The sequence below is a fragment of the Sorex araneus genome, chromosome X (genome assembly GCF_027595985.1).
Source record: "Sorex araneus isolate mSorAra2 chromosome X, mSorAra2.pri, whole genome shotgun sequence".
NCBI lineage: Eukaryota > Metazoa > Chordata > Mammalia > Eulipotyphla > Soricidae > Sorex > Sorex araneus.
The window spans coordinates 97911854-97927002 of record NC_073313.1 but is presented as its reverse complement, the minus strand read 5'-3'; the positions used below and the strand labels follow the sequence as shown (position 1 = coordinate 97927002).

Below are 15149 nucleotides of genomic sequence, written 5' to 3'. Positions count from 1 at the left end.
CTCCTCAATTTCTTCTGTGGCTCCAATCTCCCCAATAACACTGGCGTCTACTGTCTCCCCAATCTTTCCAGTTGCTGTAGTCTGTCCTGCCTCTCCAAACTCTCCGATCTCCCCAGCCACTCCTGCCTCTCCCGTCTCCCCAGTCTCTCCTGCCTGTCCCATTTCCGCAGACCCGCCTGCTTCCCCTGCCTCTCCTGCCTCTTCTGGTCCCCCAAACTCTTCGACCTTCCAGACGCCCCCAGACACTGGCGTCTCCCCAACCTCGCCGGTGGCTCCACTTCCTGGGAGCCCCTTGGCCCCTTGGGCCGCCTCTGCCTGGCCGAGTTCCCTAGCTGGCTCCGCCCCTGCTTCCCCCTTCCCTTCCTCGACCGCTTCGGTCAGCACGTGCTGCGCCACCTGCCCGTTATCCTCAACAGCCTCCAACGTGCTAACCACTCTGTCCCCAGCACCTACTTCTGTGGCCCATGCTCCCACCCAAATCTCAGGACTCTCAGACCTCCCACGTTTACGGCGCCCAGTGGCCGACATGGCCCTGGAGACACCTCGAGCCTGGTGCCCACTAGTGTCAATGGGCGAGATGGCAACTGCGGTGGCCGTGGGACGGAAAACCTGCAAAAGAAGCACAGAGGGGAGTTGGCGGAGGACTGCGTGTCCAGCTGACCACAGTCTGCGGCCGTGGGGTCGCAGGGGGCCCGCAGTGGGAAGGGAATGGAGGGACTCACCGACCGTTGCGGCAACTCACACCCCGTGAGCAGCCGGGAAAGGATGTCGCCTGGCTAGTGACGTTGGACATGAGCACCAGCACCGGCCATGCCCCTCCCTTGGGCGCCCGCCGCTCATTTGCTGAGACGTGAGCACTGACATGCCCTGCAGCCAGTGAGTGCCCCTCAGCCTGGACGGCCGAGAAGGGTCATTGGTGGCCCCCGAACGTTGGGCAGGTGCACCAGCACCAGTCGTGCCCCTCCCTCGAGCCCCTGGTGCTCATTTGCAAAGAAGTGACGACTGACACGCCCCGCAGCCAATGAGTGACCCTCAGCCTGGAGGTCTGAAAATGGCCGGCAGTGACCCCCCGCCCCCGGGAGACAAGGCTCCTGCCTTGTGCTAACGGGTTGAGCAGGTGCAGGGCAAGGCTAGGTTGCTCGTCCTGCTGCTCAGGCTCTCCTGATGACACTCGGCCCACAGGGCAACGGTTCTCGGCCAAGCCAGCAGCCGCGATGCTGGCCCCCTATTCGCCTTTGATTCCAGCCCCTTTGGGTCCCCCCCCCCCCGCCACTCCATTGTGCGTGGCCGCGTGGGGACCACGTGGCTTCCTCCCGGAACAAACAAGGTCCCGCCGCGTGGCAGCTTCAGCTTTATTTAATCTCTCCAGACCCCGGACCTGCTTTGAGACGAATCCCACTAATATACCTATTAATCTATGTATTACATTATCTGTATCTCACCCATTTTAATGAAATCTTTATTAATTAAATAGAAACGTAAACGTCCATATTTAATTAAATCAAAATTAAAGTTACTTAGTTAATATTCAATTAATTAAAAATCCAATGTTTATTAATTAAATAGAAACATAAAAGTCATTTCTTGTTGGGGACTGGCCTTGGTAGCCCCTGCTTGTGTTTCCTGAGAAGGGAATGAGCAGGGGAAAACTGGGTGTGTGGCAGCGCCGTGCCCTGGCCGCTGACCCTGTTAAGGGGGGCCGAAGGGAAGGCCGCGCCTGATCCACCTTGTCCGGCCCATGTGGATGAACATTCTCATTCCTGAGAGTTCAAGGAACTGCCCGCATGCGCAGCTACAAAACAGAAATGCAGATAACGTAGCTCGCTCAACTTGTAACCCTTGGCTTTCCCACGGAGTGTTCACTACATACTATAAAAGAAAATGAGCTTTGGAATAAAGCCGCTGTATGCTTCATACAGTCCTCCCCACCCCGTCTTCAGCTCTCATTCCCTCTCTCCGGCTGAAGATCAAGTTGGCTGTGTGGGACGCAGGAATTTATTATATTGTTAATTTAAAATTAACCTAATGTGTATTATATGAATGTTTAATCAAATATTCACATTAAATTAAATAAAAATTTAAATAAAAATTTAAATTATTTGTTAATTTACTTTAAAATTAATTAAATATGTATTAATTAAATATGTATTAATTAAATATGTATTAATTAAATATGTATTAAGTAAATATTTCTAAATATTTAACTTATTTTTAAATTAATTAAATATTTATTAATCAAACGATTTTGGTTAAACTTGTTCATTTCTTTGCTTTAGTGTTTTTGTGAGTTTGGCTAGATGCTGGATCAAAGTTAATTCTAGTTGTTACTTTTGGAAGGAGTTCTATACTTTATAGAGGCTGGGTCAATTTCACTCCCACTAACAGTTCATCACCCCACCCAGGCCAGCATTGGTTGTTTTGGTTTGCATATCTTTAATAGTGGGTATAATTGAGCTTTATCCATGGGACTCTTGGATGTGTGTATATCTTCTTTGGCAAACTGTTCGGCATGTCTCCCCAGTTGTAGTTGATTTGTTAAATTTTTATTATATTTTTCTTCAACAAATAGTGCAGGTAAAAATTGAATAGTCACATGCTAAGAATAGAAATGGAACTGTATCTCACACATTTTGCAAAAGGTAACTCAAACTGATTAAATACCTGGAGATTACACCAGAACCCATAAATTATATTGAAGAAAACATGAAGAACTCTCCAGGAAATGTAACTTAGTAATGTATTCAATGACTTGACTCTAGAGGCAAAGGCAAGAAAACCCAAAAATAAACAGATGAATGTGCATCAGATTTAAAAATCTTTTTATGACAATCTACAAAAAATACCGATCATGTTGGAATAAAATATTTTCACACAACATGTCAGAGGGCTAATTCTTTAAGACTTATGAAGAACTCATAAATCTCAGTAAGTATAATTATATAATGCCATAACCAAATGGTTAAAGGAGATGAATAGACCCTTTCCTAAAGAAGATATATGGTTGGCAGTAAGCATATTAATAAGTGTTCACCTTATTATTTGGGAACTGCTAGTCAAAAACCTGAGACCTAAACTGCAACCACAGAAACTTGGTAATGTGCATCAGGTGCGGATGGGGTGGATCTTGGGGTGGGGAGGGAACACAGGAACACTGTTGAAGGGAAGTCAACACTGGTAGTAGGATTGTGTCAAAATACTATATGCCTAAAACTCAACTATCAATAACTTTGTAAATTACAGTTCTTTTTAAAAAATTTTTATTTTATTATATTGAATCACTGTGAAAAAAATACAAAGCTTTAAGGTATAAGTCTCAGTCATATAATGATTGAAACCCCATCCCTTCACCTGTGCACATGTTCCACCACCAAAAACCCCAGTATACCCCCCTCTCACCCAGCCCCCACCTAAGTAGCTAATGATCTTCATTTTATTCTCTATACTTTGAATACATTCAATATTTCAATAGAGAACTCACTATTATTGTTTTGAATTTCCCCCCAACAATCAGGACTGCTGAAAAGGCATCATTTAATCATTTTTTTTCATTGCTGAGAATGAAGATTCTATGAGCTGTCGCGGCCACGCGGGTTTGGATTTCTGATATTTTAGTTCAGTTCACAGTCTAGATGCATTTCTGCAAGAAACCGCTCTGGGTGCCAAAATAGGTTAGAAGACCTCTTGGATCATAATCTTTAGGAGCAGAGGGTCTGTTTCAGGAGCAGCAGCACCGGATCTTATCTGGGCCGAGGGCGTGCCGGTACCGCCCCCTTCCCATGATCGCTTATAAGCCACAACATTGCAAAGTTCCTACCTCTGGGTGGAAGTCTTAGGAGGTGGCTCTCGCCACGTGGATGATGCTGCTGCCACCATTTTCTGTGCAGAAAAACAGGGTGGAGAAGGAAAATCCCTCCCTGGGCGGCACATAGTCGTAGTACAGCTCACAGTCTAGATGCATTTCTGTAAGAAGCCACTCTGGGTGTCAAAATGGGTTAGAAGACCACTTGGATCATAGTCTTTGGGAGCAGAGGGTCTGTTTCTTGAGCAGCAGCTCTGGATCGTATCTGGGCCGAGGGCGTGTAAATTACAGTTCTTGAATAAAAAATTGAGATACTATTTCACATCAGTGAGAATGGTAGATATAAAAAAGACTAGAAGCATGAAGTATTGGTGGGGTTGAGAAAGAAATACTCCCTTTCCATGAGCAGGGGATGTGTTTCCATTTCCTAGTGTCCTTTTTATTTCTTGAAGTAGTGTTTTGTAATTTTCCTTGTATAGGTCCTTCACCTCATATAGGTTCTTCACCTCTTTGATTAAGCTGATTCCAAGGTACTTGATTTTCTGAGGTACTATTGTGAACGGGATTTTTTTTTTAATTTCTCTTTCTTCTATTTCATTATTTGTATATACGAAAGCCATGGACTTTTTTTGTATCTTGCCACTTTACTATAGAGACATTGTTTCTAGGAGCTTTTCTGTAGAGTCTTTAGGGTTTTTCCAAGTATAGTATCATATCATCTGCAAATAGTGATAACTTGATCTCTTCCTTTCCTATCTGTATGCCCTTGATATCTTTTTCTTGTCTAACTGCTATGGCCAGGACTTTCAGTACTATATTGAATAGGAGTGGTGAAAGCGGGCAACCAAAATATGGAAACAACCCAAGTGCCCTAAAACAGATGACTGGTTAAAGAAACTTTGGTACATCTACACAATGGAATACTATGCAGCTGTTAGAAGAGATGAAGTCATGAAATTTGTTTATAAATGGACAAACATGGAGAGTATCATGCTAAGTGAAATGAGTCAAAAAGAGAGGGGCAGACATAGAGGGACTGTACTCATTTGTGGAATGTAGGGTAGCATCATGAGGCTGACACCCAAGGACAGTAGATACAAGGGCCAGGAAGATTGCCCCATAGCTGGAAGACTGCTTCATGAGTGGAAGGGAGAAGGCATATGGAATAGAGAAAGGATCATTAAAAAAATGATGGCAGGAAGAACAAGTTGGGATCGGAGATGCATGCTGAAAGTAGATAATGGACCAAACATGATGACCTCTCAGTGTCTGTGTTGCAAGCTATAATGCCCCCAAAGTAGAGAGAGATTATGGGGAATATTGTCTGTCATAGAGGCAGGGGGAAGGTGGAAAAAAGGGGGTATACCCGGGATATTGGTTGTGGGGAATTTGCACTGGTGGAGGGATGGATGTTTGATCATTGTGAGATTGTAACCCAAACATGAAAGCTTGTAACTATCTCACGGTGATTCAATAAAATTTTAAAAATTTTTAAAAAGAAAGGAATACTCATTCATATTTAGTGGGAATTTTTTTCTGGTTTAGCTATATGAACAGCAGTAGGGAGGTGTCTCAGGAAAGTAAGACTAGGTTTCCCCAGTGATCTAATGGTCCCACTTCTTGGTATGTATCCCCAAATACAAAAACATTAATTCCTGGAGACATAATGCACACCAATGTTCTTTGCAGCAATCAGTACAATAGTCAATATATGGATGCAACCAAAATCTTCAACAATGGATACATGAGTCAATAAGTTGTGGTTTATATATGAAATGGAATACTTTGCAAACTGTAAGAAATAAAGAATTCTTGAAGATTGCTGAATTTTGGATGGTATTGGAAGCTCTCTTGTTAATGAAGTAAGTCAGAGGGAGAAGAACAAATAACTGATTTTGTCACCCATCCATGAAACATAGAGAGACAACACAATAGAATATACAATACTGAATAGTGTCAAACCCTTGGCATTGAATAGAATAAAATAACCAATTACCGAATACTGATGGAGGGATGGCAAAGAAGAGACGACTAGAGGTGACTTAGGGACAGTGAAGAGTGGTGGGGACTTTGGTGGTTGTTGGGTACTGTAATTTTGTATACCATGAAATTTAACACCTTTGTAAAAGGCTAAACTTCAATAAATAACAAAAATGTTAAGGAAATTAAGAGAATAAAGAGATAAAGAGTATTTTTTTTTGCTTTTTGGGTCACATCCGGTGATGCACAGGGGTTACTCCTGGCTCTGCACTCAGGAATTACTCCTGGTGGTGCTCAGGGGATCATATGGGATGCTGGGATTCGAACCTGGGTTGGCTGCATGCAAGGCAAATGCCCTACCTGCTGTGCTATGCTCCAGCCCCCCAAAAGAGCATTTTTAAAATTTAAAAATAGCTTGCATATTAAGTCATTATCAGGTGTCTGTATGTTATGCAGAAATTTTCTCTCATTCACCGGGATGCCTTTTTATTTCCATGGTAGTTTATTTCACTGGACACTGGCTTTTTAATTTTGTGTAATCTTATTGGTTTATTTTGCTTTTTCTGAAGTAGTCAAATGAATCTGTGGAGAACATTGAAACCAACCCATGGAGTGCTTTGCCTGTATTTTCTTTGATTTATTTTATAGATTTGAGTATAACTGCTGAGTCTTTTTTAATTTACTACTTGGACTTCCCAAGTAGTGCTCAGGAGGCGTGGGGATCCTCCCTTCTCTAACGGATCAATTGGGCCTGCAGTGCAATGTGTCAGCCAGAAGATACCGTGCTGCTCAGGTGCTTTGTTCAGGATCATAGGTCACTCTGGTCATTCTCAGGGGACTTCAGGGCTGCACTCAGAGTGCTTGGAGGAACCTGTGGTTTAGGGATCGAATAGGGGTCCATCACATGCAAACCATTTGCTCTTTCCCTTTTACTATCCCTCTGACACTAACATCGAAGTCATAATTTGATGCTTGGCTGAGATAATGATCCATTTTCATTCTTTTTCACATGCTTATTCAGTTTTCCCATTACCATTTGTTTAAAAGACCTTCCTATTCCATTTCATTTTTCTTTCCTTTTCTTTTTTTTTAAGTGTCTGGATGGAACCAAGGATCTCATATATCGTAGACATGTGCTATACATGTGTCAAACAACAGCATGACCCCTTCCTTGCTCCAATTTATGCTCTTGCATCCCTTGTCATAAATCAACTGTCCATATGTGTGAGGTTTATTTCTGCACTTTCAATTCTGTTTCATTGCTCTGTGTGTCTGCTTTTATTTTAATGGCAGTCTGTAGAAGCTCTATTTCTGAAGTCTGTTCTTTTACAAGAAATTGGCTATGGATTGCAGGTCCATATTCTCAGTCACATTCAGAATGTTTTCTGTTGCTGACATTAATTGCAGTGTCTTAGGGTAAGGAATCTCTCTGATACTCAGTTTCATCTTCTAAAAAGTATAGTAGTTATCACACCATATAGCATCTTTGTCACTAGTAAATGTCACAATAAACAACAAATATGATCACATTTAAAAGTTATCCGTGAGGTTTATCGAGTCTCCTGACTTTTAGGTATAGGGTTTTATCAGGGGTCACGGAATTCAAATTAAATTTTCATGTCTGCTTTCAATGCTTAGATGATTGCCCCTGCAAGAAAAAATTCTGAGAAAAAGGTACCAGCGGTACCTGCCATCCCTGTTTGTGTTATGAATATTTTTATGCAAACTCTGTCCTAGATTGTCCTATGGTTACCTACATCTTGGAATTTATGTTTCACTAAAGAGCCCTCACAGGGGTTTATCTTTGCCCACTTAGGTCAACTGTCCCCTGCTGACACTCCAATCTCTTATACATAACCAGTACTATTAATTTATTTTATGATTTGGAATATTTTCCAATTAGCTAACATCTTTTAATTATTCCTTTCCTACTATGCACGTTTTGAAGTGGTAAATACCAAATGGTACCTTATGTCTGGAACACTGAGAATAGTGCCTGGTATAATGTAAATACTGAAATCATATACAAGTCTTATTATTTCTGAAATGGTAATATGGGATAATGCCCCTGTCTTTCATGTAGCCAATTCTGGTTCAGCCCCTGACCCCCTATGTGGTCCAAAGAGCACCATCTGGAGTGATCTTTGAGAATAGAGCTAGAAATAAACTGACTTCAGCTGAGTATGGCCCCCAAACAAAAGAAACACAGATAACTTTCAAAAAGCCATTTACTTTCTCTGAATGGGGCAATTGTTAAAATATTGAGAAAACAAATATCATTAGTTTAAAGGCTCAAATTTATGAACACAGAATGCCTCTGATGAGTTGGTGAGATTAAAGTTGAGTGAGGAATATCTATCATATTGATAATTTCCCTGGATACTCATAAAATTTCCACATGTAACATTCTAAATAGGATCTTGGAGACAAACTTTAGATTAAAATCATTTAAGGGAACCATATTTACCACATGCTTATTGATCTAAGAAAGAAAATTCTTCTTACATATTCCATTAGCAAACTTCAAAATAAAGATACACATACTTCTATAATTTATATTCATTTATTTTCTATTCTGCTCATTTTTTTTAATTTATTTATTTTTAATTAGAGAATCACCGTGAGGGTACAGTTACAGATTTATACACTTTTGTGCTTATACTTCCCTCATACAAAGTTTGGGAACCCATCCCTTCACCAGTGCCCATTCTCCACCACCCGTAAACCAGTGTCCCTCCCACCCTCCCCAATCCCATCTCCCCCCCACCCCACCCTGCCACTGTGGCAAGGCATTCCCTTCTGTTTTCTCTCTCTAATTAGCTGTTGTGGTTTGCAATAAAGGTGTTGAGTGGCCGCTGTGCTCAGTCTCTAGCCCTCATTCAGCCCGCAACTCCCTTCCCCCATATGGCCTTCGACTACAATGTAGTTGGTGATCGCTTCTCTGAGTTGACCTTTCCCCGGAACGTGAGGCCAGCCTCGAAGCCATGGAGTCAACCTCCTGGTACTTATTTCTACAGTTCTTGGGTGTTAGTCTCCCACTCTGTTATTCTATATACCATAGATGAGTGCAATCTTTCTATGTCTGTCTCTCTCTTTCTGACTCATTTCACTCAGCATGAAACTTTTCATGCCCATCCACTTAACTACAAAATTCTTGACCTCCTGTTGGAGAGGATGTGGGGAGAAAGGGACCCTTCTTCACTGCTGGTGGGAATGCCGACTGGTTCAGCCCTTCTGGAAAACAATTTGGACGACTCTCAAAAAATTAGATATTGAATTCCCATTTGACCCAGCAATACCACTGCTGGGAATATATCCCAGAGAGGCAAAAAAGTACAATCGAAACAACATCTGCACATGTATGTTCATCGCAGCACTTTTTACAATAGCCAGAATCTGGAAAAAACCCGAATGCCCCAGAACGGATGACTGGTTGAGGAAACTTTGGTACATCTATACAATGGAATACTATGCAGCTGTTAGAAAAAAGGAGGTCAAGAATTTTGTAGTTATTCTGCTCATTTTAGTTTAGGGTCATGATTGGGGGATGGAACCTATATGTGCAGCTTGGGCACAAAGCAGGAATGTACCCTGGGAATACTGAAGTAGTTCTGCTCCCCAATTGTTTGACTCATTACCCCAGACCTCCTACAAACCTAAATCATCCCATTAGGAGCCACATTTGGAAAACAAGTACTTCAGACCCAATTTTCCCTTTTCAGTTTTAATTCTCCTTCAACAAATTTTCCTGATACAGGCTTACCATAGTAGTCCTGGATGGTAGAAAGAAAGATACAAACTCTGACTCGGTCATAGTTTAAATGTATTCATGAACTATAAAATGAAGATAAGCTTTAAAAAGCTTTATTAATAACATCTCAGTGACTCAATTTATATTGAATGTTAATACAAAATATCTGAAGTAAGCTATTTTATTGTCAGGGTAGATCTTTTAATCACACACATAAACATTAGATGCACAATGTTTACTTGTTAAAATTCCACCCTACCTTTGATAAACTAGAGCTGTATTATGATCTTTGTCAAAATATTAGTAGCACATTTTAATAAAATAGAATAAAGAAGCTCACAATTGCTATGAAACTACTAACAACCCTTAATAGTAAAAGTAGGCTTAGAAAACATGATGGAAATGGGGTCAGTAAACTTCTGACTTCAAAGTACACTGTGGAGCAATTGCAATCCAACAGGACACAAATGGATTACATTAGAGAGCCCCAAAATAAACTCACACATATATGGATATTCAGTCAATGCCATCAGAGCCAAACTTATAAATTAGAGAAAGGAAAGCCTCTTTTAAAAATTGACCTAGGAAAACTGGAGATCACCTGCAAAAATAGAAATAGTTTTGCTATTTAATGACATTAAAAATACCTTCTCAAAATAGACCTCAGGAGCGATCTCAGAGCGGGGTAGGCCAGTCCCCTGCCAAACAAAAGCTCCAGAAGCTGCTCCCACACCCCAAAACCACTACTATGCCTCTAGCTGACTGCCGAGTAAAATATTTTGGATTCTCTGGAGTGTACAGATTTATTCATAATTGCACAATCTCTCCAAAGTCTACAACTCTTACCATAGTAGCACACCAGACTGGATGAAAACTCATCAACATAGAAGGTTTAAGTTGCAATAACAGCTTATTAGACCCTCAAAAAAGGACATAAAGCTTCTTTTTTTTAAAATTTTTTATTGAGTCACCATGTGGAGAGTTACAAAGTTTTCAGGTTTAAATCTCAGTTATACAATGCTCGAATACCCATCTCTTCACCAGTGCACATATTCCACCACCAAGAATCCCGGTATAGCTCCACCCCGCACCCCCACACCCCTAACCCCCCCACGCCCCTAGCCCCCCTACCCTTAGCCCCCCCGCCTGTGTAACTAATAAATTTTACTTTACTTTCACTTTGATTGCATACAATATTTCAACAAAACTCACTATTATTGTTTGGAGAGTCTCTCCCCTAAAGTCAGACCTGCTGAAAAGGAAGCATTAGATAATTTGTTTTCCATTGCTGAGGATGAAGCGGTATGAGGTCGAGTGACCACACTTAGCGGCCTCTCGGTTTTGGGTTTCTGTATTTTAGTATTTTAGTAACTAAGTCCAGAGAGATATCTGCCAGAAGTTGCATCGTTGCCAACTTGTACTTCTCAGTTACATTATATTCCACATATGAATGCAATCTTTCTATGTCTGTCTCTTTCTTTCTGACTCATTTCACTCAACATGATACTTTCCATGTTGATCCATTTATATGCAAATTTCATGACTTCATGTTTTCTGATGGCTACATAGTATTCCATTGTATAGATGTACCAGAGTTTCTTTAACCAGTCATCTGTTTTGGGGCACTCTGTTTTTTTTCCAGATTCTGGCTATTGTAAACAGTGCTGCAATGAACATAGAAATACATATGTCATCTCTACTATACCGTTTTGCCTCTCCGGGATAAATTCCCAGGAGTGGTATTGCTGGGTAAAATGGAAGCTCAATTTCTAATTTTTTGAGGATTGTCCATATTGTTTTCCAAAAGGGCTGAACCAGTCAAGGACGTAAAGCTTCTATGGTCAGATACAACAATTTTGACAAATTTTCTTTTATGGAAATATTTTTTATCATCCAGTCATTTAATTATAACAATATAAAATAAATTACTTTGTTCCTGCTACGTGAACATACTTGGTGGTTGGGAAAATGGTGACATTGGTGGAGGGAAGGTGACAGTAGTGATGGGATTTGCATTGGAGTATTGAATGCCTGTAACAAATCTTTGTAAACTACAGTGTTTAAATAAAGTGGGGTAGGGGGAGAAAAAATTCATTCAAAATTGACTGAACTCTTGGATATTAGATTCTAACCCTAATATGCATAGAAGACCTGTGTTGTACATTTCTGGTTGTAACCTCAGCAATGCCTTTGGACATTCAATTCCAATGGCTTGGAGAAAACAGCAAAAACAAACAAAAGCCCCGATAAATGGAGCCTCTTCTCTTTTTAAAATATTTGACTTAGCTTAAGTAAATACCAAGAAAACAAAGGCATCCCATACAATATGGAGAACTATTTGCACATTATTATTCAAAATGATCATTACATATGAAATATATAAAGAACTCACATATCAAAAAAAAGAAAAACAATGAAATTATAAAAGAAGTAAAAGACCTAAGTCTATACTTCTCCAAAGAAGATGTACCAGTCGGTGACTCACAGACTAGAGCCACATGAAGAACATGCTGAACTTTGATTAATATGTGGGAAATACAAATCAGTAAGGCAATGGCATGGCTTAACACTGTGAGAATGGACTATTTTAAAATCCAGTGGAAAGAACACATCAACTGGGATTTAGAGAAACAGGACACAAGTATCTTGTTGGTGAGAACATAATATGCTCTTGTAGAAAACTACATGGATAATCCAAAAGAAACTTGCAGGATCTCTTTTAAGTATGGATGTGAAGGATATGGAAACATTAGTTTGGAAAGTAACGAGTTTGGGAGTGGGGTTGGACTCAGTGCTGAGGTAGCCCCCCGCTCTGGCCTCAGTAGAACATGCCCAGGGCAGAAGCAGAGTGGTATTTGTATTTGGGGGGTGACGGGGCTATGCTAATGACTGTAATAAAGATGTTGTTTCAAGTTATAATGCGGGCATCATAACAAATACAACTGCCATCAGAGTAGTATGTCATTACCTCTCCTATCAGATTAGCAGCCCCCACGGAGACTTACTAAATACTTAGAAACTAATTGAGACTGAAGCCCTTTGGGATTTCTGAAGACGATGAGATATTGCAGAGCAGGATTTTAATTTTGGGTAAATTGAATAACTTAGTAAATGAGTGGGTATAAGAATCAGTGAAAGCATGAATCATCCACAATCCATAATTGAAAACATTGGAGGAAAAATGTGATATTTGATTCTTACAGATTAGGAGTACACACATAATGTACCATTAATGATGTTGTGTGTTGTACTAAGACATGTTAATCAAAGTGACTTCTTCAGCTATTCTATGATAAGTTGAAATTACAAGAAGTGAAGATTTAAGTGAACATTTAAAAGAGATATTTGAACCAACTATTAAACTGTTTTGATGGGATAAATATTGTTAATTTTGTTTGCAAGATTAGCACTGCAGACTGTTTCAGAAGATTTGTACCTACAAGACAACAGTCTGCTTAAACATTTAGATATAAGATGCATAAGAAGTTTTAATGGTCAAAGGATAATTATGAAATTTTATTTTACCAAAAATTGACAACTTTAGGTTAACTCTGAGAGCTGTGAAACTGTGGGACAAATGACACAAAATCTATTCCAATATATTAGGTTTCCTTTGTTGATATTTCCTGAGCTATGCTAATAACCAAATGCAATACCAATATTGATATATCCAAAAGCAATTTATGTACTCTGGTACATAATTTTTTATAAATGGCCTGTGTTTATACTTAAAGTAATGATAGACAACAAAGGAGAAACACTAGTTTGAAAGAATATTTTGCAATTATGTATGTAGCAACATTATTTGCGGTTGCCAAAATGTGGGATCAAAAACTGTGACACAGTAGATGACTGGATACATAAGCCATGATAGATATGCACAGAGAAATACTGCAGAGCTCTTAAAAGGTTGAGTTAATACCCTTTCCTAAAAAATGAATAGAACTTGAGGTGATTTTTCTAAGTGAATCATGGTAGGAATTAAAAACAATTCCCAGATGGTATGTCTCACAAATAAAAAATAAATATAAAAATGACTATATTATAGCAAAACTAACTCTGAGATGGTGACAACTGTCATAGTTTTCTGAGAGAAAGAAGAAGTGAGTATTTGGGAAATAGATAATTTTGTACCAGATAATTATGTACCAGAGTACATAAATTGCTTTTGGATATATCGATATTGGTATTGCATTTGGTTATTAGCATAGCTCAGGAAATATCACCAAAGGAAACCTAATATATTGGAATAGATTTTGTGTCATTTGTCCCACAGTTTCACAGCTTTCAGAGTTAACCTAAAGTTGTCAATTTTTGGTAAAATAAAATTTCATAATGATCCTTTGACCATTAAAACTTCTTATGCATCTTATATCTAAAGTGAAATAAAAATATTCACTTTTTATTATTAAATAACCATGAGATAAACACTCACAAAGTTGGGTTTCAGCCATATGTGTGCCTTCACCAGTGTACATTTCCCACCACCAATGTCACCAGTTCCCCTCCTTCCACCCTCATCCTCAGTTTGCCTCTGTAGCAGGAAGTTTTCTTCTCCTCTCACTCTCTTTTGCTCTCTAGCTCTCTGTATCTTCTTAAGACACAGAGAGCTAGAGAGCTTAAGCATTTGGGCATTCTGGTTTGTGATACAGGTACTGCAAGGTTATCATATATATCCCTGTACCTACTATCAGCACTAGTTTTTGTTCAGAGTGATCATTTCCAACTGTCATTATCATAGTGGTCACATCTTTATCCTAACTGCCCTCTCTCACTTTCGCCCACTTTTGATAAGCTTTCAACAGTGGGCCAGTCCTTCTGGCCCTCATTTCTACTGTCTTTGGGTAATAGTCTTATACTGTGTTATTTATATCCCACAAATGAGTGCAATATTTTTATGTCTGCCCTTCTCCTTCTGATTCATTCCATTAGCATGATACTCTGCATGTCCATCCAGTTATGAGCGAGTTTTGTGACTTCATCTTTCCTAATGGCTGCATAGTATTTCATTATGTAGATATACCATGTTTTTATCTAGTCATCTGTTCTTGGGCACTTGGGTAGTTTCCAGATATTGGCTATGGTGAATGGTGCTGCAATGAACATAGAAGTGCAGATGGCAGTTATGCTGTGTGTTTTTGCCCCACTGGGGTATATTCCCAGAAGTGGTATTGCTGGGTCATATGGAAGCTCAATTTCTAGATTTTTGAGGAATATCCATATTGTTTTCCAAAAAGGCTGGACCAGACAGGATTCCCACCATTAATGAATGAGAGTCCCTTTCTCCCCGCATCTGATCCAGGACTGATTGTTCTTGTTCTTCTTGATGTGTGCTAGTGTCTGTGGTGTGAGAAGATAACTTTTTTTGATTTGCATCTCCCTGATGATAAGTGATGTAGAGCATTTTTTCATTTGCCTTTTGGCTATTTTCATTTTTTTGAGGAAGTTTCTATTAATTTCTTCTCCCCATATTTTGATTGGGCCAGATGTTTTTCCTCTTGTAAAGTTCTTCCAGTGCCTTTGATATTAACCCATTATCAGATGGGTATTGAGTAAATAAGTTTTTCATTCCCTCGGCTGTATTTGTATCTTGGTTACTGTTTCTTCTCAGATGCAGAA

General features: G+C 39.8%; 1 pseudogene; it reads left to right on the top strand.

The window, feature by feature from the left end:
- The first annotated feature begins 526 nt into the window (after nt 1-526).
- Nucleotides 527-13150, top strand: LOC101550323 (poly(A) polymerase alpha-like; annotated as a pseudogene).
- The last annotated feature ends 1999 nt before the right edge of the window (nt 13151-15149 follow it).